This window comes from Tachypleus tridentatus, chromosome 10 (genome assembly GCF_004210375.1).
Source record: "Tachypleus tridentatus isolate NWPU-2018 chromosome 10, ASM421037v1, whole genome shotgun sequence".
In the NCBI taxonomy this organism is placed as follows: Eukaryota; Metazoa; Arthropoda; class Merostomata; order Xiphosura; family Limulidae; genus Tachypleus; species Tachypleus tridentatus.
The window spans coordinates 142,886,048-142,912,401 of NC_134834.1; the positions used below are offsets into that span (position 1 = coordinate 142,886,048).

Below are 26,354 nucleotides of genomic sequence, written 5' to 3' on the forward strand. Positions count from 1 at the left end.
ATACTAAACCCGAATATGTACTTCACATTTACTATTATACAACTACACATCAACTTATATTCAATGTAAAGTATTCGTATAAAAGCTCGTGTGTGCGCGTCATACCCGACGAACTACTGGACCAACTGTCACTAAACCTTTCGGATCTTTCCTTCTGTATGTAGTGTCCGATTACAATTGGCGAACCGCTGAACTGACTGTCACCAAATATTGCTCATACTTTAAAGCCCCAGAGGGAGTGAGTAATACAGAGGACAGCGTTCGGACCTTACTTCCCCTGTGTGTTCGCGTGTGTTGAACAGATACGTCAGTTAGCTTGTATAAATAATGCCACCTAGTGATCAACCTTAGGACTATATAATATCACCTTCTTCTATGAGCATATTTATATACGACAAATAATCAGGAAGTTAATAAGCGACTTTTTTCATGTGTTTACTTCTTTGTTATATTGTTTAATTTCAATCACAAATACATGCACTTCCATATTACAATAATGCATGTTTAAGCACCACCACCAGAGTGCACTACGTGGTTACCTGTTAAATGCCATAGGAGCAGTTTCGTCGAGACATGTTTCTGTTGCTTTCAAAACTTATGGGTGGGAGGGTTCGTTTGTTTGGAATTTCATGCAAATATACACGAGGGATATCTGCGTTAGCCTTCCCCAATTTAGCAGTGCAAGACTACCGTCAACGAATAGTGTGACTGACCGTAACATAATAACGCCCCTATAGTTGAAAGGGCGGGCATACTTGGTGGGACAGGGATTCGAAATCGCGGCCCTTATATTTTGGTTCATTTTGGATATTAGCGCAAACTTATATAAAGGTTATTTGGAGTAGTCGTCCGAAGCATTAACTTAGTTTTTAGTTCAGAGAGTACGTCAAGATCCGCTACCGCTAACTACTGGGCTTAGGGAAAAGGTAGAACTTATACATAGAATTTTATTTTTATACCACAAGGAACATGGGATAGAAACATAAATAATAAATTATATCTAGCTAATAAACGTTTACAGCTTTATTTACCAACAAGATACGTTTAACATCACAAATTAGAAATATTCACAATGAACACAAAAATACAATATTCGCTCACATCTAAGACACTAAATTTTTTAATAGTATAAATAAATAAAGGTCAACCAACTTACAAGAATAACAGTAGAAAAAAAAACGCTTAGACTAAGTTCAAAACCTTGATGTTTAAAAACGTATAAACTGATTTAATGAAAATAAATCACGTTTCTAAACGTGAAAATTCAAGAATATCCGATAAAATATCGTATTAGTGTTTATATGGACGCAGAAGCGTCGCTGAATACTTAACAAATTCGGGATCAGGACCTAGAGTGGGTATTTTTAGCATTTCAGTATAATATCGGTCATGTTTTTCTGTTCCGTTTTTTTTAAGACAACTGTGAATTCGGAGCACTGTGAAATAATATCGAGACAAGGGCCACGTATGCCAGCGCCTAGCGACACCTCTGTTTGGACATTATAGAAGAAGGTACAGACAGATCTGTTAACTACTTTTGAGTTTGTTGTAGGTGACCTTTCATATACCCTACACAGCTGTGTACCACGAGACTAACGTGTAATATCAGGTTGCACGAATCTATTATTGTCTGATTATACAATAAAATAATGCAGTCACGGGTTTCGTAATAAACAATTTTTCAAGATCGTGTTACAAAAATTCCAAGCGGATGCATATTTATTAACAGCAATAGTTTAATACAGTACTGTACAAAAGTGTTTGGTAAAAAAAACAAAACCATTCTTTCCATTCTTGTGTAGCTTTGTGCTTAACAAACAACAGTATGCTGGAATAAATCAATTTAATATCAATCCACAACTAAACCTTCATAAAAACAATTTAACAATATATATTGTGTTGTCGTGCCATAGCTAAAAAAAACGTAAAGAATTGTCACCAGAGCAGAGAGTTTGCATAAAAGCTTTACATGATGCTGGTTGAACTCTCCGACAAACTGTTCAGACTTGAAATGTTACCCAAACACTCTCAAGTACATCGTAACTCGTGAGACCAAGACATGTAAATTTGAAAATATGAAAGAAAGACGCAGAACACCTAAACTTGAGTATCAAGAAGACTCAACAAAAATGGAATGTTTATTCATGTAGCAATTTAAAAACATTTACTTTGATCTCTAAAAAAAAGACTGAAATTTGCGAAAAGTACAAAAAACTGTAGTGTTGATTATTGGAAAAGGGTTTTATGGACAGATGAGTCCAAGTTTGAAATTTCTGGTTCAAAGCATACGTTGTATATTTGGCGAGAGAAAGATAAAAGGTACTTATCTTAATGCGTATCACCCACAATGAAGTAAGATGGGGGTGTTTTTCTGCTGAGGCAATAGGAGATATATTTGCAGTACCGTTAGATACTGATCCGTTATGGTATACACAGTGATTTGCGTATTATTGGTAAAGGATTCTACTACCAAGATAATGATTCCAAACACTCATCCAACCCATGCAGAAATTACTTGGCGAAGAAAGAATCTGCTGGAGTCATTCAAATGATACAATAATCCCCACAGAGTCCCGATCGCACCCCAACTGAGCAAATCTGGAAATTGTATTCTCAAGATGGCTGTATTTTATTTTAATTAAACTACTAATACCCATACCAGCCATCTGGAGAATACACTTTTACTTCAACTGGGTTTCTCGTCATCACGAAGATCTGGTATTTGAGAGATCGAAAATTTAACAAATCAAAAGTTAATTCCAAAGAAACTTTATGCGAGTGTATTCTAGAGGCACAAGGAGTAAAATTTCAAAGGCCTGATAAAAGACATGCAACTTCTGTAGTTTGATTTACGATTCTTTATTTGAGTCTAAGTTATTGAGCTTTTCCATTCCATAAAAACTGAACTATTCGTCATGCATTAAATGTATTCATTACATGAGTTTTATTCGTTAAATTTTTATGAAGGTTTAAGTTCGGTTTAAATTTCGTGCAAAGTTAAAGCAGGGCTACCCGCACTAGCCGTATCTAAGTTAGCAGTGTAAAACTTGGAGGGAAGGCAGCTAATTATCACCACCCACACCAACTCTTGGGCTACTCTTCTGCTAACGAATAGTGGAATTAACGGAAACAGGTAACGCCCCCGTCGCTGTAAGTTTCTTTATAACGCACATAAACATATGTGGATGTATGTTTCTAATATAACTGCTAAGATGGTCCGGAATGGCCAGGTGGTTGGGGTCCTCGATTTGTAATCTGAGGGTCGCGGGTTCGAATCCCTGGCACATCAAACATGCTCGCCCTTTCACTCGTGGGAGCGTTATAATGTTACGGTCAATAAAAGAACAGCAAAAGAGTTGACGGTGGGTGGTAATGACTAGCTGCCTTCCCTCTAGTCTTACACTGCTAAATTAGGGACGGCTAGCGCAGATAGCTCTCGTGTAGCTTTGCGCAAAATTAAAAAACAAACAAACTGCAAGATTTTTTCTTTGCCATTTCACTAATCAGAAAACTATTTTTCACAGCTTTCAGCAGCAGCTCTAAACACACGCTGACATTTCTAGCAAATGAACTCGACATATGTGAGAGTAAAAGTTTGAATAATTTTCGGTTAACTTGCAGGAAATCAGAGAGTTTAACGTGAAGACTGTCTGCGCAATGACAAGGTGATTAGTTTTTCACAGTAAAAAGACTTACACTTCAACTTATCTACTGGCGTCCTTTTTAACACAGCGTCCGTTGTGCCATTATATCACGCATGCATCTTCATCAACGGTGATATGTAAAATATAATCTGTGACGTAGAAGCCTATTATATTTTTGATTCGTCAAAACCGCTGCCCTAGACTGTAGTCTCGTCTATTCAATGCTCATCAGCACAGCTGGCGTTAACAAACTTAATCAATACAGTATTGCCTCTTTCGTAATGACGAGGAACCCACTTGAAGTAAAAATGTATTCTCAAGATGGCTGGTATGGGTACTAACACTTTAATTAAAATAAAGTAGAGAACAAGGTTTCGATCTTCTTAGATCATCTTCAGGTTAACAAAGAGAGTTCACAACTAACTGTTGCCTAAGACATGTGTTATGTACTTTATTCTAATTAAAGCTTTAGTACCAATACCAGGCGTCTTGAGAATACTGTATCTTCTCTCATAACAGTGATATGTGTATTAGGTTTATGGAGTTTTAAAGTTTTATCACCAAAAAGTAACTGAATTTAGGTTACTAAACTCTGAGTTAAAAATGAGTTACAAACTCCATAAACGTTCAAATATCGCGAGCTTTTATTTACTGTAGTGAGGTATCATTTTCTCATTTTTTCCTTCACAATTCTGTTACTATTAGTTCACCGTGTAGGTGTTTACCACTGAATACCAATGTCTGGCGTATACACATAGACACACGCCAAGGTATTTTGAAAGTTACAGCAGGTGTCGTCTGCCCATGTTTCAAGATACCTGGAAATGCGTACAAAACGTATATATTCATACGCATGACCGAATGTCTGGAAAAATGCGGGTGACGAAATGATTTACAGAAGAACTACGTCACAGTAACACGTGAGGTAACATACCTTTGTTATAACTTACCTTCACAAAAGTTATGCATTACACACACACATACTTGCATCCCTGTGCGACGCTGTGAGTAAAATTCAAGTTTCACTAACGACGCTTATAGTGCCCTTCATCTGTAGCAAACAATATATGGGTCAGTGAGCTCAATGTCACCTGCTGTATCAACAAACGTACACTGCAGTGGGAAACAGAACGCTTCACGACATCAATAACAAGCTCGTTGACTGTACAACTTGCGTCATTTCAGCTTGTGAAACAACATGTGTGGCGTAGAGTATTTCTACTTATTTATATATATATATATATATACACACACACAGTTATAGAGTAACGAAACAAGTCATAATATCCAACACCTTATGCTAGTAAAACATTTATATGAAAACTGTTCAGTATCAAAATGTTCATTAAAAACAACTTACAGTGTGCTTATTCAAGTTGTTAATGCAATCATTCTGTTTATTCTATAGCTTTAGCTATTAATTCAAGAGTAACTTTCGCTGGCTTACTGCAGTGGAAAAATATTTAGTTGTTTTTCTGGTATTCAAGTGGTGATACAGCTTGTTCACTTAGGTTCATTATTCTCTGGGACTAAAAGTCACGTGATACATTGAAAATTTCATAAAACTTATGGTGACTGAGCAGAATATATACATGTTGTTTCTCCCCTTCAATATCGGCTGTAACTCTAATGGAAGTGTAGTTCAGTGTTTATAGAAGTTAGGGACTTGGGGATAATCTCCCTTTGAAAACGTATAATATGAAAGATCGTTGATGTACGCATTCTAGGATTGAGGGATACTTTATTAGGTTTTTTTTCTTGTTGAATTTTGCACAAAGCTATTCGTGAGATTATCCGAGTTAGTAATTCCTAATTTTGAATTGGCAGACTAAAGAGAAGGCAGTTAATAAACACCACCAACCACCTATTCTTGGGCCTCTCTTGTCATACCGGTGTGATAACAACTGGGTCGCATTCAGCCATACTTTTGTGGTCTGTCTTAAAAATGCGGTATCTACAAAATCCTGACTGGCTTGTCCTCTGAAGCCGTGTTCCTTCTTTAATTCCAGCAGCTACAAGAGAGGTTAATATAGAGCTATAAGAGTCAATAAGTTTTATTATAATATTCCAATACAATGCGTTTATTTGTGAAACAAATATGTATGTCTTTTGTCTTTCGCTGCCTATGTGAGATTTATTCTCTGCACAAAGCTTTCCCAACTTTTCATGTTACACTCATAACTATTTGTTAGTTCCAGTTTTATCTGACAATAACACAAGTGACAATTTTGGTGTTGTGACCAGAAATTGAACTTGGATTACTGTGGAGTTTATTTGAAATGGGCTTCAATGTTTGTTCTTAATTTTGTACACCATCATATTAGAATATTACTTCCTAAGATTGCATAAAATTACAGGGAAAGGAACAAGCTGTAGTTGAGGTGAGGACACATCTCACCTCCACTGGTTACCTTCTGTATTTAGAATCGTAGGGCACTAACAATAGGTCATGCTGATGACGAGTAGATTTAACACTCAATTGATAGCTCAGATATCACCAAGTGCTGCTGAGAGACACCTATAGCTAAGTAAAATACATGTGGTGAACTAATTCTACAAGAAGACATGTGACACCACCAGGTGAAACAGCTAATATCACGAACCAGCAGACAGATACCTGAAGTGGTCAGGAGGATCTTCGGTCAAAATGGCATGCTGAAAATGTATTGCGATTTGTCCAATAGCTAACACGGATACAAAGTGCAATAGTGATACATATTCATGTGTGTCATAGCATTCTGATAAAGAATTTAACTGAGGATACCACACCTGACAGATTGTGCACGTATGTGGTTTGTAGAAGATGAGGAAAGCTTTCTTTGAGTACGAACAGGGTCCAAGCTTTATTACATCTGTAGACATACAGGTAGTAGGATTTTACAACGACACTAAAGTGAAAAAAGTTAACCCAGCTCTTTTTAGTCTGAATTTCGTGTGGTTTTTTGTTTATTCGTTTGTTTTTTTTTTTTTATCCAAGACAAACGACACCATAAAATAGTTTCATATCGTTTCTCACATCACCTCCAAAGTAAAACTATAACTAAAATCTTCAGATTACTACTATTTTGTATATAGTTAACAATATTCATTTTGAATAAATAATAAAAACTTAAACCGCTAGCCCTAATTTCGATTGTTGCCCTCCTCTGACTGCAATTTTTATTTGGAAAAAAGAAATATGAAATCTTTCCCTCTGCATATACAAAACATATCACGAAGGAATATAAAATGGTCGACATATAGTCGCTGCATTCGCGCCTCGTTCGTTTTTAGACCAAATGGTTTGAATATTTGTAGTTATCTACTTGCATAGAGTTTAATTTAGTAAGTCCGCAGTTTATTGATGCCCTCAGCTTGTTAATTGTGTTTATTGAACAAGATCTGGTGCTACAAAAACACTCACTTCAAATTTATCCCCAGCATGGGTTAAAGGTTAGTTGGATGTCTATTCGAAGCTTATGTACACAATTTCTAAAAGAAGTCGACAGTAGCCTATAAAAATAAGATATAGGAAGCTAAAATGCTATCCATTTATATTAGTTTTAACACCATGTAATATACTTTACAAGAAAATTTATTTCACCAAAGCGAGCCAGTCCATAAGGCTTGAAACTATATTATTGCTCATTGACTACATTACTGTTAGTTAGCGCGTGTGAAATCTGGTTTTTAGGTTAAGGGGTATGGGCATGTTGCACAATAGCAAAGTATAAAGCTATGCCACACAGGGGTTTTTGTTTCATTATATGATGCAAATTTATGAATAAACCTAATTTAGATTTCAAATGCTTAGTGGTTGTTATGTCTGAAGTTTCAGTGTTTCAAATATTTTTATGAGTCCTAACTTTTTTTCATGCATGCAAATGCAATAGTTGCCTATACAAGTGTATAATCATATTCCATTTAAATTAGTTAACGGACGGGCAAAAGAGATTATATATCGTTTTTTAAACGTTTCGGGTAAGATTTTGCTTGGAATGGTTGGGCTCATTGACAGTGATGCAATGTCTGATTCTGATACTGAGATGAGATGGTTCAGTGGCCACTGACTTAAAAGACTTGAATGACTGGAATATAGTCATCTCTAGGTTGCACAGTAGACTCAACTCTGTGGAAAAAAAGTAATCCATAGGTCTGAATTTAAAAATTCAAGGTGTGGGCCACATAAGAGTTTAATTTAATCTAGTGGAGCCATAAGTTAGAGTTGGTACCACGTTGCATATTCCAGTGATGTTACACGGAAATGAGATTGTTAATGAATACTGGAGTGTTCAAGATGTTATTTGACCTCATTGTGCGTTAACCACCTTAAATGAATTGATCACTTCAGCTAATTACTATCAACTTCATTCGAATTAACGCAGCAACAAATTAGTTAGTTACATTCGAATAGAGAGGCATGTCCCTGTATTTACACTACCACTTATCAAATGCATGTAGTTGCTTCTAATCTCGGTTCAGTCATTAGTACGTTAACGATAGGCCGACTTTAGAACATGCCAGTCAATTTTATATTAAGTCTTTGTTTTGTAACTCTTACAAATTCACAAATAACAAATATATTAAATGTTCTTAGGAATTTGGTGAAAGTGTAAACGTTAATTTTTGGATTTAAATATTGATATATATAAACCAGTAAAATTCCTTTAGAATTTTCAGAAACCTGACTTACAGTGACACCATCATACATGGTTCTTCAAAATATCCAGTATCTCACAAACTTGCCGTAGTTTGTTATACAGGCTTATCACAATATCTTTGTCACTTGAAGATTATGAAACCGAATTAAACCGGCAAAACAACTTGGTGACAACGATGGTTATATAACAACAACAAACAAAAATAAAGTGGTTAAGACACGCTGTATTGGTAAACCTCATAAAATATAAACACACTGAACATGGAATTCTAAAGACTGACCTTTTATTGTACAAATAATCTACATAATATGTTCTGCAACAACAAAAAACAAAATCAAAAAGTATAGCGACTGTGGTGTTAATCAATTAACGTGTCACAACTGCATTAGCGTACATGTACGTACACACACATACATACATACATACATATAGATCAAACAGGACTTTACACTAAAACAAGAATTAAAGAAAATTCTAGATGCTGGAAATTAACGGAAATGGATTACATCTTTAGATCTAGCTTTGTTGAAACTAAACACCAATTTTATCCAGAAAACCAAAAACTGCAAAATTTTACCTATCTGAGAAAAATGTAAAAACTAAATAGCCTGAACATTTTAGAAATAAAAGTCTAACAACAAATCCAGAAAAGGAAAGACAACCAGTCAACAACGCCCATCGCCAACTCTTGAGCTGCTCTTGTCTGCTCGAATATTTGAATTTGACCGTCACTCTCAAAAGTATATCCACGTCCCCAAAATGCGAATCGTTATTTTATGTGATAACGGTTTGTTTTTTTTTTATTTCGCGCAAAGCTGCACGAAGGCTGTGTGCGCTAGCCTTCCCTAATTTAGCAGTGTAAGAATAGAGAGAAAACAGCTAGTCATCACCATCCACCGCCAACTCTTGAGCTACTCTTTTACCAACGAATAGAAGGATTGACCGTCACATTATAACGTCCTCAGGGCTGAAAAGACGAGCAAATTTAGTATGATTTGGATTCGAACTTGCGGCCCTCAGATTACGAGTCAAACACCTAACCACCTGGCTATACCGGGCCGACTAACTTGTGTGCTTTATGACAGAGGGCCTAATCCTCCAATAGCAGCATGTCACAAATAGGTATACCACACTCATTGCACGGAACACAAACACCATACTACATACACCATACGGAACACCATAATACGTTAACCGTAATCCTTTATAAATATGAAAGACCGAACTGTTCACCTCCCAGCGTCCACACTTATATCTGATTATATTTTTGAAGCTTCTTAAAATGGATTTCGTTACTTGTAAAGTATACGACCAACTTTACGATTCTAGTGATAACGAACCTAATCACCAAGCAAAATGATGCCAGACATTCTTGGGGATAATAGAGGGTTTGGTATTTCAAACGAATTGCATGCAGTTAAGGAAATGCGAAAGTGTTCCAAACATAATTTTCTGTATTTTCACACAGTTAAAAGAAAAAACAACAACTGTTATTTATTCTAAGAGTAAGTTCTAAATTTTATTTTATCAAGTTTCCGTCCCGACAGGGTAATCGTTTACATTGCATCAGAACCTCAGTTAACATAGTGACCATTTTTCTACACTACCGCTAGATAATTTTATCTCTTTCGCATTCGTGGTTTACGAAAGTTCATCACACGCACTTCGACACAGCTGAACTCGCCGCACCTTCTCCTCAACGTATACTGAATGGAGTATGTGACATCCCTGACATGTTTTGTTACGGGTAATTGCACAAAACTTTATAAAATCATTCTAGGTTAACCATCCCTAATTTTAAACTTAAGACTGCACGGTAGGCAGTTAGTGAGTCAACAATATCCATCACCAACTCTTAACATACTTATCACGCGCCAATGGTCTCAAAGTACGGACGGTGGTTTATTTTTTTGCGGCAAGAGGATGATAATCTGGGAGTTTCGATCCACAGTACGAAACACTAACCATATTTTTACATGTAACGTAAAGAAACTCCCTGACAGTCCCCTCTTGAATATGTCAAAGTATTAATAAATCATATTTAACAGTGTCAATTTATATTATGATCAACACTTCCAAAAGAAACTTTGGTATAATGCTTGGTAGGCTTCAAAACGCGAGAGTAGTCAATAAGAATAATAATGGACTACCAAGTCTTACAATATTAATTCAACGTAACTATGGAACGTTACAACAATATTCAAACACTGATTATTTATACACAGAAATGTCAGGTACTATTACCATTTTTTTAGACACAACTATCGAGAAGATTAGGTTTTGGTTTGTTTTGAATTTCGCGCAAAGCTACACAAGAGCTATCTGCACTAGCCGTTCCTAATTTAGCAGTGTAAGATTAGAGGGAAGGCAACTAGTCATAACTGCTAATCGTCAACTCTTGAGCTACTCTTTTACCAACAAATAGTGGGATTGACCGTAACATTATAACGTCTCCACGGCTGAAAGGGCGAGCATGTTGGCTGTGACGGGGATTCGAATCCGCAACCCTCAGATTACGAGTCGAGCGCCCGAACCACCTGGCCATGGTAGGTCGATTTTGAAAGAAATAGACATGAAATACATTCTACGGCTAGAAGTTTTTCATGGCATGAACGTGAGTTGTCTCACTCATTTCAAATGTAACTCCTCATAATGGTTAAAAATATATGTATCGCTATTTTTTTAACAATCATTACGGTCTTACAATACTTTAACACATACGCTTAATCACTAAAACTTGGACCTTATATATACCTGCATTTGTGTTTATTAAAACCATCATAAAACAAACCTCTTCGCTCAACACAACAGACACTTCCAATTGTAGCCTAACAATATTTTTTGCTTCCTAGGCCTTTGATTTAACACAGTGGATCACAAATATTGGAGTTCCCGTACCATTTTATTTTTTATTTTTTTTTATAAATCTCGATGGACCATAATTTAAACTATGTTCCGCTTCCTTTGTGTAGTTTTGCAACTTTTCTATAAAACCGTGCTTTAAATATAATAAATCGACATTACTTCTGAATCATCGAGGCCTTATAATAACACTTCAGCATTATATATTCTTACACCAAGGATCTCTACCAGCTTACTCTCAAACTGAAATTATTTATGCAGGATTAGAATAAATTCATCTACGAGACCACGGGTGTGGTCAAATACATTAAGCAGAAAGGTTCGACCTTCCGCATCCAAAAATTTTAATTTGATTTTTAATCGGTAAAGAGATGACGGAGGTATGAAACAAAAATTTGTACTTGAAAAACTCGGAACCATTTTATAAGCCATTATTCTGAGGCTAAAAGATACTGCAATTTCCGGCGATATTAATAGCTTTTAATTATAAGGCAAAAAAATGCCAGGAACAATTACTCTATTTCTTAAAGTAGATATTATGATCTTGTTGTCTTACTTTTCATATTAGAAGAGTCTGAATTGTCAACCGTATTAGCAATAACCAAACTGTTTTTTTTTTTTTTGTTTTGCAAATAAATAATAATAAAAAGTAACTTTTCTGTGGTAAAGTGCCCATCTTCGATGAAATCAAAACCTCGGTTACAGTTAATTCAGCAACATCCAAGTATCATGCCAAACCTTGAAGCACAAATATACTGAGGTGTTCAGGCAATTCGAATTTCGCAGAATGATTTCTATTTAAAACCCTCTTCTAAGAAATAAAGGACACACGACAAGGTAATGACAATGAACGAAGTTTGTGTGTGCTATTTTAGGGAAAAAACAACTCTTTGCCAATTTTCAGTGTTTATTTATAGCGTGACACGACCTCGTTCAAACTACACTCTCGCAACGTTTTCGGGTAGTCGATTATCTGATTACTTGTGAATACTTACAACTGCAATTAGTGCAAAATGTCTTGGACTGTAAAACTAGGGAACAATGTCATGAATCATATAATGCAACACACTGATGATGAACGTTAGAATGTTTTCTTCAAATCCTAAACTAATATTAATACAAATATTTTGATAACCAATATACTTTTAAAAACAAGCAAAAATATTTAACACCAAGAAGGTACCTTGGAAAACTGTTTGTCAACTTTCGATGAATAAAATTAAAAACAAAGCAATAAAAAACAAAAATAGAGCTACTTATCAACTATTTCGGAAATGGAGTTCATCATTAATTGTCCTAGTTAAAGGGCGTTACTCAAATAGCCCGGGTTTTGGTTTCTTTTGAATTTCGCACAAAATTACACAAGGGATATCTGCGCTAGGTATTACTAATTTAATTTTGTTTCTTTGAAGCTAAGCACACATTTACACAATGAGTTATTTGTACTCTGCCCGCCACGGGTATCGTAAGTCGGTTTCTAGAGTTTAAGTCAGCAGACATTCCATTGTGCCACTGGGGTACTCCTAATTACGTAGTGACAGATTAAAGGAAAGGCAGCTAGACAACATTAGCTACCGCCAACTTTTAGGGTACTTTTTTTTTTTTTTTTGAACGAATAGAGCTGAAGGTGCGAGCATGTTTGGGGACAGAGATCTGAACCCACGACCCAACTGAATATTTTATCGACGGTTCACGATGAGAGTTTTAATGCTGTGTTGATATACAGGTTTGTTTGTTTGTTTGAATGAATTATAACACCCCCACGGCCGAGAAGGCAAGCATATTCGGTGTGACAGGTATTCGAATCCGCGAGCCTAAGATTGCGAGTCGAGCACCCTAACCGCTTGGCCATGCCGGGCCTTAATAAACAGACGAACTTCAACTGACGGGAAAACAGCTAGCGCTATTTTACATGGGAGTTTTTTCCGATTATGATATCTAATGTCCTCATAGAAACACTAACATCCAAAGTTTTTCAACTAAAGTTGAACGGTTTGTAATGTTGGAAATCTATAAACGTTCTGGACATATATTTGTACTTTCCCGGGAAGTTTAATAAGCGTTAATCACCGCTATGACTTCCGAGATTTATAGTGTACTACTTGTAGGAAACCAACAATATTAAAATTCTTTCTTGGAGCAGCGATTTATAAGCTTTAGGAGAGGTTCTTCGAAGTTCAGTTGACAGCAATATACTACTTACATACACAGTACATTGTTGATTCTTACACTCGAGAATCTACAAATTTAGAGAACAGGCAGGAATTTCGCAATATATTTAACACTACAAGATACATTTAACTATAACAAACACAAATATTAAAATAATTACATAATAGTAAATATGTTACAGTGTGCAATCGGTTGTATCTAATAAAAACCAGTTCTTTGACTAGCCATTCAAATACCGTGTTCTGACTTGGGCTAATCTTTTACCAACAAATAGCGAGATTGACGGTTACATTATAGCGCCCCCACGGCTGGAAGGGCAAACATGTTTGGTGTGACGGGGATTCGAATCCGCGATCCTCATATTACGAGTCAAGCGCCCTAACCACATGGCCATGCTGGCCCGGCTACAGTTGAACAAAACAGATTTCAGATCTTGTGATGTATATAACACATTGTGTGCAGGCAAATATCTCAGTAATGACTAGAGGAGTCACGAACTTGATTATTTCATAAATAGTTTAGAACATATTTTTAGCCAGATATATAGCCAGATTAACTTTGTTTTTCTTTTAAATTTCGTGCAGGTATTGTGTAGGCAGTATGACATTTCTGTTAGATGACTATCGAAATGTTGTAAATATGTAATAATCCTTCTAGTTTTTAAAAGTTGCACAGATAAATAGCAAAATACTTGCACCACTTTCTCCTTGTGCCTGACATCCGTGGGGAGAAGCGAGTCCATCTGAGGGGGAACGAATACTTGTACAGACTGGTATCAGTTAGAGGTTTATGACGCCTATACATTTTGAAACAGTCTGTGATATCTGCAGCGTTGGATTTTGGCTTTACTACTTTAACTACGGCAAATTAGATTTTTTTTTGGCTTTGTTCTTTGTAGACGTATACAGAATATTCTTTGTACATCCAGGGCTGATGTTTAAAGAATGTTCTCTGTCCCAGTAGCCAGTAAACCCATGAATCAAAATCTGACCAATCTGGTAAACAAATGTTATACACAAGTTACGATTATGGATTTTGATTTATTTGGTCACTTGTATTTAAACGTTTCGTCCTTCACTTTCCAATTTTGATTCTTAGCATTTTAGGAATACGTATTACCTTGTTTGTCGGGCATCAGTATTCCAGAATATGAAATTAGGTGGAGTCCTAACAAAATCTCCATGTTACGATGAGAAATGGCATTAATTTGGAATTACATGACATAACCATAACTTTTATTTCTATGTTTACTTAATCTGTAAGTAATGCTTACTCAGTTACCAAGGAAACCATAAAAACAAAAACGTTTGAGAGTTCGTTTGTTCATCAGTCGAGAATGAAACAAGTTTCCGAAAGCATAATTCTCCCTATATTGTTATAGTTAATTCATATAAATATACAAATCACATGTGATATATATATATGTATGTGTGTGTGTTGGTTGTTGTATGTCTATAAAACTATTTCGCAGGGTGTGGATGAATCTTCACCAAAATTGGTATGAAGGTTCATTAGGTCCACATGGGAATACATACAATTTTTTTAGTTTTGCATTTTATGGTTTTTATGGGCTTTTTTGCGTCGTTTACCACTACTTCGTCCCCGTTGATGGATCTTCGCCAAATTTGGTATGAACATCTAGCGGTGATACATGCAAATTTGCGGTTTCATAATTTTCGTTTTGCAGTTTTTGTGAGCGTTTTGCACAGTTACATACAAGGGAAGCAACTTTACATGCCCTAAATAACCTTTCATTAATTTAATTTACATAAATTCTGTCCAGTAAAACAATATTCTTGAAAAACTGTCAGTTCAACAAAGCTCGCTTATTGTGAGAAACTAGTCAACTTTACACTTGTAGAAACGGTTATTTACTCTACCTGTTAAGCGATCTTTTCCCAAAAGGAAATGTCACTTTCAAAATACAGTAGCCAAGTTCAGAACATTTCACCGACATGCGAATATTTGGGTGATATCCATTAAAACATTTGTTGTTCATTTGTTGAATTTCGCGCAAAGGTACTCGAGGTACTTAATACCCGTGATAGCCTTTTCCTGATTTTGATATATTTCTAGTTTTTTTAATGTAAAACTACACTGTGGGCTATCTGCACCTGGTTCACCATGGAAACCCCGGAGAGTAGCGTTGTAATTCCGTTGACTTACCCGTATATTCATTGGGAGACACTTCAGTTTTGAAGTAATACAGGATGGCCCGTAAGTCCCTACCCATCCATATGTTATTATGTTATGTTCAATTACGCATGTATTATAAATTTGTTTGTTTCTTTTTCAGAGAAATATGGCCGATATAAGCCCATTTACACTTGAGAAGTGTATTGTGACAAGTACGTGGGTAAATGAGCGCAAGAATACTGGTGACACCCTGGATACAATAACTGGCAAATAAGATATATGGATGAGTAGGGACTTACGGGCCACCCTGTAGTTTAAATATTGTTTCTCAACCTTTTCCGTTCAAAGATGTCAGGGGTCGCAAAATCTTTCAACACTGTTGAGAATAACTAAAACAGCAAGCACAATGAAAGGTCATTACGATTTATACATGAATTTTTGTTTCTTTATTTTCGTGAAATCCCGCGGACCGGTTATTGAGAAACACTGGTTTAGAAGGAAGGCAGTTAATCAACAACACCAACCGTCAACTCTTGTGCTACTCCTTCCTAACGAACAGCGGTATTAACCGTCACAAGATATCGTTATCTGGGTTCCCAAAAATTGTCAGTCAAACACCCTAAAACCACGGAGCAATTTCACGTCTACGATTTTCTTTTGTTGTTGTTTCTAGATGTCAATTAGAAACGTGGACTCCCTTCGTGTGAATATATGAAACGAATGTTTGGATGCAAATTTGATTTATTCTAACATAAAATATTTATAACAGAAAATGGAGTTTCACTTAAATAAATGACAGCTTGTTAAAAAAGAAAGAATTTGGCATTACATTACAGTGCGGCAGTACACAGACATTACACAGTATTAACTTCTACAGAAAACCATTCTGGGCGTGGTCTGAGGTTAGCATGCTTGAAGTCCGAGAGTTTATTATTCACGAACTCAGTATTTATAGGCCGTGAATATGCTGCAAGATGGTGAAATAGAAACCTATTGTTCGATCAGAAAAGAAAAGCAGCAGGCTTAATGTTAAACTAGCGGCTGTTCCTCTAACCATTCAAATTAAACTGAATAACTGACGGTTATGCCCACATACCTATTTGTTTAGTTTGCAGAAAACCGAAACAAACTAAATTCAGTGAGATTTGCGACTTCCTTATTTCTTGAAACTGTCATTAAATCGTGAAAGTTATAAATACGTTCTAAAAAAAAATTGGACACGAAGCAAGCTTTGTGTACAGCCAGATATGCTAATAATTAATCCACCGCTACTCTGCTTGCATTCAAGTTTTGTTTAAAATTTTAAAGCAAATCTACACGATGGCTATCTGAGCATGCTCATTACAAGCACTGAACTGACGGATGAACATAGAAGGCAGCTGGAATACAGCAAACGCCGCTAGCTGTTTGATTAATCTTCATTGACCGAATAGTGGACATTTGTTTGGTTTGAATTTCGCCCTAAGTTACACGAGGGCTATCTGCGCTAGCCGTCGCTAATTTAGCAGTGTAAGACTAGAGAAAAGGCAGCTACTCATCACTACCCACTGCAAACTCTTACCAACGAATAGTGGGATTGACCGTAACATTACAACGCTCCCACGGCTGCATGGGCGAGCATGTTTGGTGTGATGGGGATTCGTACCTGCGACCCTCAGATTACGAGTCGAGAGCCTTAACCACCTGGCCAAGTCGGGCCTGCTGTCCTTGTAATTTGAAGCAAGTTTGAAAATGGTATTTCAACCTCTTTGGACACTACAGAACATATTCAGTTTCACTGTCAATGAACTGGCGCTAGTCGCAAATTCGTTGTTTCGGATGTTCATTATTCCTGATCTTCTATTTGTACACACGTACATTGAGAAGTCCTCAAAAAAGGAAATCTGTGGAAGTAAAATCCGAAAATCTTGGGACCCATTCCTGGAAAACGTCTGCGAATCTAAGGGCCCTGGGAAGGTGTTTTTCAACCAAATTCGGACTTCCGAGCTGCAAATCCTCTATAGTTCCAGACGTTTTCGGGCACTCTGTATATCACGTGATAAAATTATATCAATAATGGATCTCATCTACGAATTTCCAATACAAATTTCGCAGAATTAGGATTAAAGCCTCGTACTTACGTGATTGCGCATGCGCACAATATTTTATATTACTTGTGAAAGTATTTCGTTTCTTTTCTTCTTGTAGTTATTACAAAATCAAAGAACACTAATGAGTCATTTACATCCGTTTGTATTTCCGTACAAATAATAATAACTGTGTAGCCTTCTGTAAATTGTGCTATTTTTTAGTACACAACTAAATCCTAGGTGTTTTCTGTTATTTACTAACTAGATGGACATTTTATTGGGTTATATCTACAAAGTTGCAAAAAAGATTAGAAAGTTGCGCGGTATTTCAGATTGAAGAACACGCTATTTATTACATTTATTCTTTATCGTTAATCCGTGAGAGGGCGTGGTAAAGTAATTGCAAACTCTCTCCTGCATAAATTTCTACTGGCACGTAATTTGTCAACTTAACTGCCGAGATAAGGCTTTTTTTTTTTTTTTCCAGGGATGTTATAGACGGGTGCATGTCAGAAACTCGTTACCAAGTGTTGTGCAATAGTGCGACAAACTTCAAATACATCTATTCTTGTATACATTTAAAAAAAAGAAAAGAAACGTTGTCCTTTAAGGCTACGGTTTAGAAAAAAAATGTGTTAAATTTGGAATCATTTGGATACAAGTATACGATGAAGTTCCTTGAAAAACTAAATATTGCATACTGAAAACTGAAGTCACTTTGGTTACGTTCGTTGGTAACTTACTGTATGATTACGTGTAGATGACTAAATTTCCAGATGCAGCCAGGGTCGAAAGTTCACTTTAGGAACTGGAAAAGTTAATCCTTTGTCGCAATAGACTGGAATTCAAACAAGTTTGTATGTGTATAAAATTGTACATAATTAACAGTAGCAAATCCTGATAGTTTAAAGTATCTTATTATGTGTTATTAGTGGAATGACTATTTAGTTCAGTTTGTAGAGCAAGTTCGAGGTTCTATTCCTGCGCGTGGGAAATGCAAGACCACAGACATATAATTTACATTTATGAACTTCAAAATGTGACTTACTGAAAGTAACCTTACGTAACCATACATCTTAATTATTCTGGCGTTGTTTCAGAGTCTAATTAAGGTTTTTAATAAAACTACACACAATCTGTGTTACTTGACAAAGACTGGACAAGACCAGAGTTTAAAAAAGTTACAAAATAAAGTAAATGACTTTTTTTTATAAATTAAGAGTCATTATAATACAAAATCAAGTTTAATGTTACAGTTTCTGCAATAAGTTTCAAGCCAGATGAAAACCTGACATCTTCCCCTCCTATTATCAACTGAAATCCTGCAGGTAAAATATTTCGTTTTATCTTTGGAGTAACAATTGTAATATATAATGCATGATACTTATGCATTATTTCGTAGTTTATACATAATGTAAAATCTTAACAAATATAATAATCAGTATTAGAGAAAAACTCGCAGAAAACTATTTCTCCCAAAATTTGACGAACCGTGCGATGTTGACTTTTCCTTAATTACCACTTTGTTTGCAGAGAAAGTTATCGTACACGGGCAACGATAGGCAAACTTTTTAGGTACAACCCCAGTATTGTTATAGTTGTGTTATATAAAAGGCTGTAATTAAACTTGCTTGAATAATGAAGATACACTAAACTGAATATTCATGCACACGTTAAATGAAATTATTTGATATAGACACACAGGTATAGAAAGACCAAGGTGATGGTGTAGTGCCCATAAATTTTATGCAGATAAGATTAGTTCAACCATATCGATTTTCTTGCTAATCTGATACAACAGTGAAACAATATTAGCTACAGATAATAAAGCATACTTTTAATTGCATCGTCGTTTTAAAATAAACTACATATCTTAGCCACATGATTCACGTTCAGTTTATCGTGTCTCATATGGTTATTCCTATTCGTCATAAGAAGTATTATAACTTCCTAAAATCTTAAAACGTATTAAGAAATGTAACTTCATCTCAAATATGATTGTTTTAACCTTCCAATACAAATTCTGCAGTTAGTATTATAACACTATACTCCCATGATTATAGAACACACGAGCATACAACGCTCAAATTTCATGATAAGAGAGAACTCAGACGAGAAACATTGTATAGTACTTGTGAAAGCGTTTCTAAAGATAAGAGTTAACTTATTTAATAATTATTTATAATATTTCAGATACACTCACTTTCAAAACACACACAAATTTTCACGTGTAGGAACTCAACCCTGCATATGCATTACTGACCTAATTTCGTGTGCTAGTTACACACGTCAAAAGCGCGTATGCCAGTAAAGATATTCTTCACTATCTCAGTGGTGGTACTGTTGGAGACTTAGTTTTGACCTTGTTTCTACTACCTTTAGTGAGCTCATTATAGTTAACTTTAGAAATGTCTATGGTAAATTCCTTTCCGATTTTAATTTCACCTATAGGGTGGCCAGTCACGTGGGTAACGAATGCGTTATGACACAGTTAACCGTATCATTAAGCATACAGTGGTTATTTTTCTCACTCTTTAAAACTGAATATGTTCAAAATACAAATATAAAGAATTCATAGATTCATTTCTGTGATTCATCAGTCCTATCTGACGTTTAGCACACTAGTAAGTGTTTAATTTATTATTGTTTAATTCAGTCAAGCCTATGCACTCGTTAGTTTAGAACTGTTGTCTGATAAGTAGAGATCGACTACTGCGTTCAACACTACATCCAGTCACGTTCAACTCGTTCATGCCAGAATTCCAGTTTAAAATCTGCGTTATAGTTACTAATGTTTCTCCGATAATCTGCAGTTACTTTTACCAGTATGATTTTTCAGCTTACTTCTTGACACAAATAAGTGTAAAATAAGTTTAATCATATCCATCCTTTCCAATGAGAGTTTTACAATTATATACGATAAAACAAGTACCTGTACGTATATAACTTGTGATATTCCTAGTGTGATTGTTGTGAGACCATATATATAGCTCAAGAGCTATGTAATATATCAGGCAGGTGGTAGCTCTGCCTATGTAGTGTTGATTCTTTTTGTTAATCCAAGTGGTATGTTAAATATCTCTTCAACAGGTCATCAGAACTTTAATGTTTCCCTTTATAACAATATATACGTAATAACTGTCTCACAAGTTCTATGAATGTCTGTAAATATCGTAGCAAAATTGTAGAAGTTCTTGTTCTTCTTTCTGCTTCTATTTTGATACAACTCAAAAATCAAAACAATGTCACCCAATGTCACTGAAGTGACATAGTATTATTAATAACTAGTACTTATATAAAAATCATAATTCTAGTGTAAACGATGTTATTGCTACCCCTTGAAGTTAGCTTTCGTACAGAAATTGTTTTCCTTTAAAATACTTAAGTACATGAGGAACATGAATTACCATTCAGTATAAGTAATAGGTAAATAATAAATACTGTACTTAGAACCTCATTGTATTTATCACCAAGTTCTAAATACAACCTTCCAATGTCTGTAGAGACATTGAATAATTAAAAACAACAATCAAAGAAGTAAAGAAAGAATCTTCAAAAAAAGGAAGTAAATGTAGGGATGCCTAATACCAGTCCTTCAAAAAACAATGCAAACAAGATAGTAGGGTTGGTATTTGTACATCTTGTGAAATGCCCATGGGAACAGAGAAAGCATGTGAGACACTAAAAAGAAATGACATTAAAATCTTAAACATAAGAATGTTATGCAATTCGTGTATAGTATGTGGTGCTTTACGAAATTATCAACTTGTTTTATAGCGTAATATATACGGTAATGATATTACACTAGCAATAAATTGAATGAAAAACTGTACATTGAAGTCCAGTAACATCATATATGCATAATTATGTACGTTTATGATATAATACAAATTTTGGTGTATGACACGCATATTATTTAGCGGTGGAACAACAAAGTATTTTACATACAATGTCACGTAACTTCTCAGTCTCAAAGATATTTCAAAATTTCCACTGAACGATAGCGCCACTAAACTTAGATCACTTAACTCACTTCAAACCATGCATTAAGACGATATAACAATCTTCACGTCTGCTGTTCTGTTTGAAACAATACATTTCACAGCAATTCTTCAGCATTACAAAGATATCGAATCATTGTGATTTATAAGCATTTAATACACTAATTCTTTGGCATTAGAAAGTACAGTAGTATAGTTTAAAAGCACTTTATACGTAAATTCTTAATCATTAAAACGTGTTGATTCAGTAGTGAAAGAGCGATTCATACATCAGCTCTTCAACACTATGAGCATACAGGATTAGCAGCGTATGAGTAATTCATATCTATTCATCAGCATCATGAACATCTTGAAATGATAGTTTACGAGAATCTTATATATTATTTCTTCAACGCTAATAAAGCCTTCGGCAACTGACGCGATAACTTTTCTATGAGGAATAAATATTTTTTACCGTCAGTTATAGTCCTTTTACTTTAATATTTCCATGATATGAGCCTAAACAATATTTAATAACCTGATTTAATCAATTGTATGTGTATTCTACGTATTTTTAAAGACAAAACGTTTTAAATCCGTAAATTATATACATTTTACGTCAATTCTTAAACACGAACACATTCGAGTTTCTTAGTTTCATGTTCACAGTGACAGATTTTTTTAAAACTGGTAATCGCGCGTTTCGGATTTTAGGAGATTCGTGGTAAACAGAAGTACATAAAAAAATGAGCAAACATAACGACAGATTTCGTGTTGTTTTTTTTTAAACGTATCAATTAATTGTTCTCCATTACTGCTTTAGTTCTTAATATATCTTGCTACCCAGATTAACATCCTCTTAACGTTTTGGAAAGAAAAAAAAATTAATATATCTTACTGCACAGAATAACATCGTGTTAACGTTTTGGAAAGAAGAAAAATTAGTTTTGAATGCTTCTTGCAACACAGAAAAACTTCGTGAGATGTTTTGGAAAGAAGAAAAATTAGTTTTTAATATTTTTTGCTACATAAAATAACATCGTGTTGACGTTTTGAAAAGAAAAGATTGTTTTGTGTTGTCTGTCTGTCCATATTAGAAACAAAAAAAATGAACATGATTAACATCACGTAATATGAACTTTGTATCCGGTTAACATACGTCACGACCAACATGAGTAATATCTCTTGATGTGAACTTTGTATCCGGTTAACATATATCACGACGGTTTCGAAACATTTAGCAAAAAATAAATTAAAAATCAACCCATACTGGTATTACAAACATGTGTTTATCAAAAATAGTTGCTATATTTATTAGTGTTCAAAAATACATCTTCATATAGAAACATAAAACTCTAAAGTTTTAACTTCATTTTTATACATATACCAGCAACCGATGGGTCCATAGCCTACATTTAAGGGACGCTTTGATACAAAATTAATTCTTGAACTATTATTTTACAATTTTTTTAGCTTAATGATCATTGGCACTATAACACAATTTTAATTTCCTTAACCAAGTTACAAGCGGTAATTAGTAAGCCTACTTATTTACGTATTCTATAATGCCAATCGATGCCAAAATTTGGGTCCGTTTTCGAGGAGTTCCTGTAAAAGCGTATTTACGAAATACCAGAGTTCCCTAAGTGGTTGTGTGAAAAGCTTTTACCTTTATGCAAACCTCAAGATGAAGATTATTCGTTTGGCAACTCTTAGAAGTTGGTAAGTCTAGGAATTTAGGAGGAGTTACGTGACACACACCCAGACATAATCTTGTTATATAAATGTGACAAATATGGTGAAGACAGGAATAAGCATTGGTGAGCATAACGGGCTAAAACTGTGCAGAATTATACCACTTATGCCAAACAGTATAGATGTTAAATTTAAGACCCTTTAGTGATGTACGCATATGAAGGTGCAACTGACTATTTTTTTCAGCCTAAAGAATGATAATGTTTGCCTCACTTCAATAAACAGGCCAACATATTCCTTTAAGACTGGAATATTGATTTCAACCTCATAACGCTACATTCCCACCAAACATATAACTGGGTCCTCTTTGAAGACGTGTCGCATACCGTCTAGTGATTTCACACATTAAAGAAGTTTTGGAAAGAGCCTTTCCGGAGAAGTGGTTGAAAATATCTCAGGATTCTATCAACATGCACCGTCAGTGCCGAGCAAGTCTTGCTGTTCGTGATGAACACAAAAAGTTTTATAAATAAATAGAAAGGTCATGGACTGAAATGACTTAAAATAATCTTTGCCAAACGTTCGTTTACAAGCATGAGATTAATGAACATTTGTTCGAAGTTTTAAAAACATTAACTGGCATTTTCAACCTGACACAGAGGCTAAATTACCAGGTCGGAGACTAAGGTACAGACATAGTTACCCTTAATTTGAAACAGCTGAAGGACAAACAGTCAGCAGCACTCACCTTAATTTGGAAAGGAAGTAACCCCTACTTCAAGACAGCTGAAGGATATCTAATGATAAAAATTCACCATACATATGACTACTCTTAACTGAATAGTGGGTCTAACTGTCACTCTTAGAACACCCCCACAGTGAAAATGAAAGCAGAGGGCGTTCATATACGTATCGCAACTCAAATCTAGAGCTTTTCAATTCTCAGTCCAGTACAGGAAGTGATTAGTAATGTTTTATAACAGTAACTTTCTCTATCACAGCTAAGGTTTACAAATTCTGCTTATTTTATTAATGATATATATTTTTTACTTGAAAACTTAACCATACACGTATAACTCACAGACACATCTGCTGAGCAGTGAAGCAGGCGAGAGATTTAGTACTGGTTAGATGACGTATGCTACTGGACTAAGGAAGACAAAATGAATGGATAAAATGTTACCCTCACGAGTGCCATATATATATATTTTACATTTATATGGTAGGTTTGATACGACACATGTACACATTATAAGCGTTCCTGAAAACCACTAATGGAATCATATTTGGCATAGCCACATGCTTAACTGAACTACAGACGTAGAAAAAGTGAGTGATATGTAGGAGACTTCGATGCGTCATTTCAGCCTTGTCCTCTACATTGGTGCGTTTCTTGTCTATTGAGGAAATATAAGACACACCAAGGATTCTCGTGCTAAAATGGAAGCGGCTTGTTTGTTTTTAAATTACAATTCCCAGTTGTTTGTGTTTTAACTAGAATAAAAAGGGAATTGGCGAATATTCGTTCTCATACAATCTCAATCATAATATATGTCGAATAAATAATTTACGAAGTCTGTTCAAAAAATACGCGGACTGACGTCATAAAACAAAATGTACTTTATTTAGAAGTTACAGATCTGAGGCCCCTTCAAAGTACTCTCCTCCCCAACGCACACATTTATGCCAACGGTGTTTCCACTTGTTGAAACAGTCCTGGTACGCTTCTTTTGTAATGTCCTCCAGCTCCTTCGTCGCATTTGCCTTAATCTCGGGAATCGTCTCAAATCTTCTTCCTTTCAAGGGTCTTTTGAGTTTGGGGAACAAGAAAAAATCGCAAGGAGCAAGGTCAGGTGAGGAGGGGGGTGGAGAAGAACAATGATCGAGTGTTTGGCCAAAAACTCACGAGTTCTGAGGGCTGAATTTCGCAGCAACGCGGTGCATCTTCAATTGTTTGGTCAAAATCTCGTAACAAAATCCAACTGATATCCCACACTCTTCAGCAAGCTCCCCGAAAGTCAGACGTCGATTTGCCCGCACCAGGGTGTTGATTTGGTCGACGTGTGGGTCGTCAGTTGACGTGGAAGGACGTCCAGGACGCTCATCATCTTCAATGGACTGTCGACCATCCTTAAAACGTTCATGCCACTTGAAACATGCCGTACGATTCATAGCAACATCACCGTAAGCCGTGTTAAGCATAGCAAAAGTTTCAGTCGCAGATTTTTCAAGTTTAACACAAATTTTCACAGCAAGTCGTTGCTCCTTCAGGTCATTCATTCTGAAATCCGCCAAACGAAAAAATCGCACTTCACTTAAAACCGCGTAGCTAATACACAAATGAAGATATCTGCAATCGGAAAATGGCGTAGTAATCAGCTAATCTGTGCGAACCTAGCGACACCAAGCAGATTCCCCTGGAACCAACTGGAGCCGCGCAATTCAAACAGTCCGCGTATTTTTTGAATAGCCCTTGTATGTATAAGTACATTACAGTGAATAATATCTTTTATCAAAGCTATCATCATATATTTAGACAGTTTTTATATTAAATCTCAAAACATGTTTCCAGATATCTAATCTCGTTCTTGAGTCTTTGATAAACAAAGTTACAAAAACTCAAAAATGAGTTTCCAGAAAATCTAAACTTAAATTTCAAGAGTAGTGTACAAAAAGAAGCTCTCCAGGCAGACATAATAAATTACTTCTCACTGGAAGACTTCCAACTAAAACAAGAAGTATAACAGGTTAGAAAATCAAGTTTTCACAGAAACAATGTTGTATTATCTGGGTCATAGTGCATTCCAATAGTCCTGTAGTGTACAAATTGATGTAAAAACATATAGATTAATAAATTATCATTGAAACACATACATACAAATATTAAGATAAATTAGGTCACATGTTACACAGAACAAAGAAAGCACAGAGTGACTCTCATACAAACTGATACAAGAAAAACACTATCATTTTCTAAACCACTGCTAGTTTGAAGCAAAACTACATGTAGTTATTTGTTATTAAGCTTAAAGCTATACAAAGAAGGTCTATTTATTATCTGCCCACCAGGGATAACGAAACCCGATTTCTAGCTGTATAAATCCGCAGACATGCCGCTGTGTCACTTGGGGAAGGGTGGAGACTACGTCTATATTA

The 26,354-nt window shown here is 35.5% G+C and overlaps 1 protein-coding gene across 3 annotated transcripts in view; it reads right to left on the bottom strand.

Annotated features, from left to right (window-relative positions):
• LOC143230490 (uncharacterized) overlaps positions 1-26,354 on the bottom strand; it is an 87,832-nt gene that overhangs the window by 38,632 nt on the left and 22,846 nt on the right. The gene's annotated exons all lie outside the window — the stretch shown is intronic.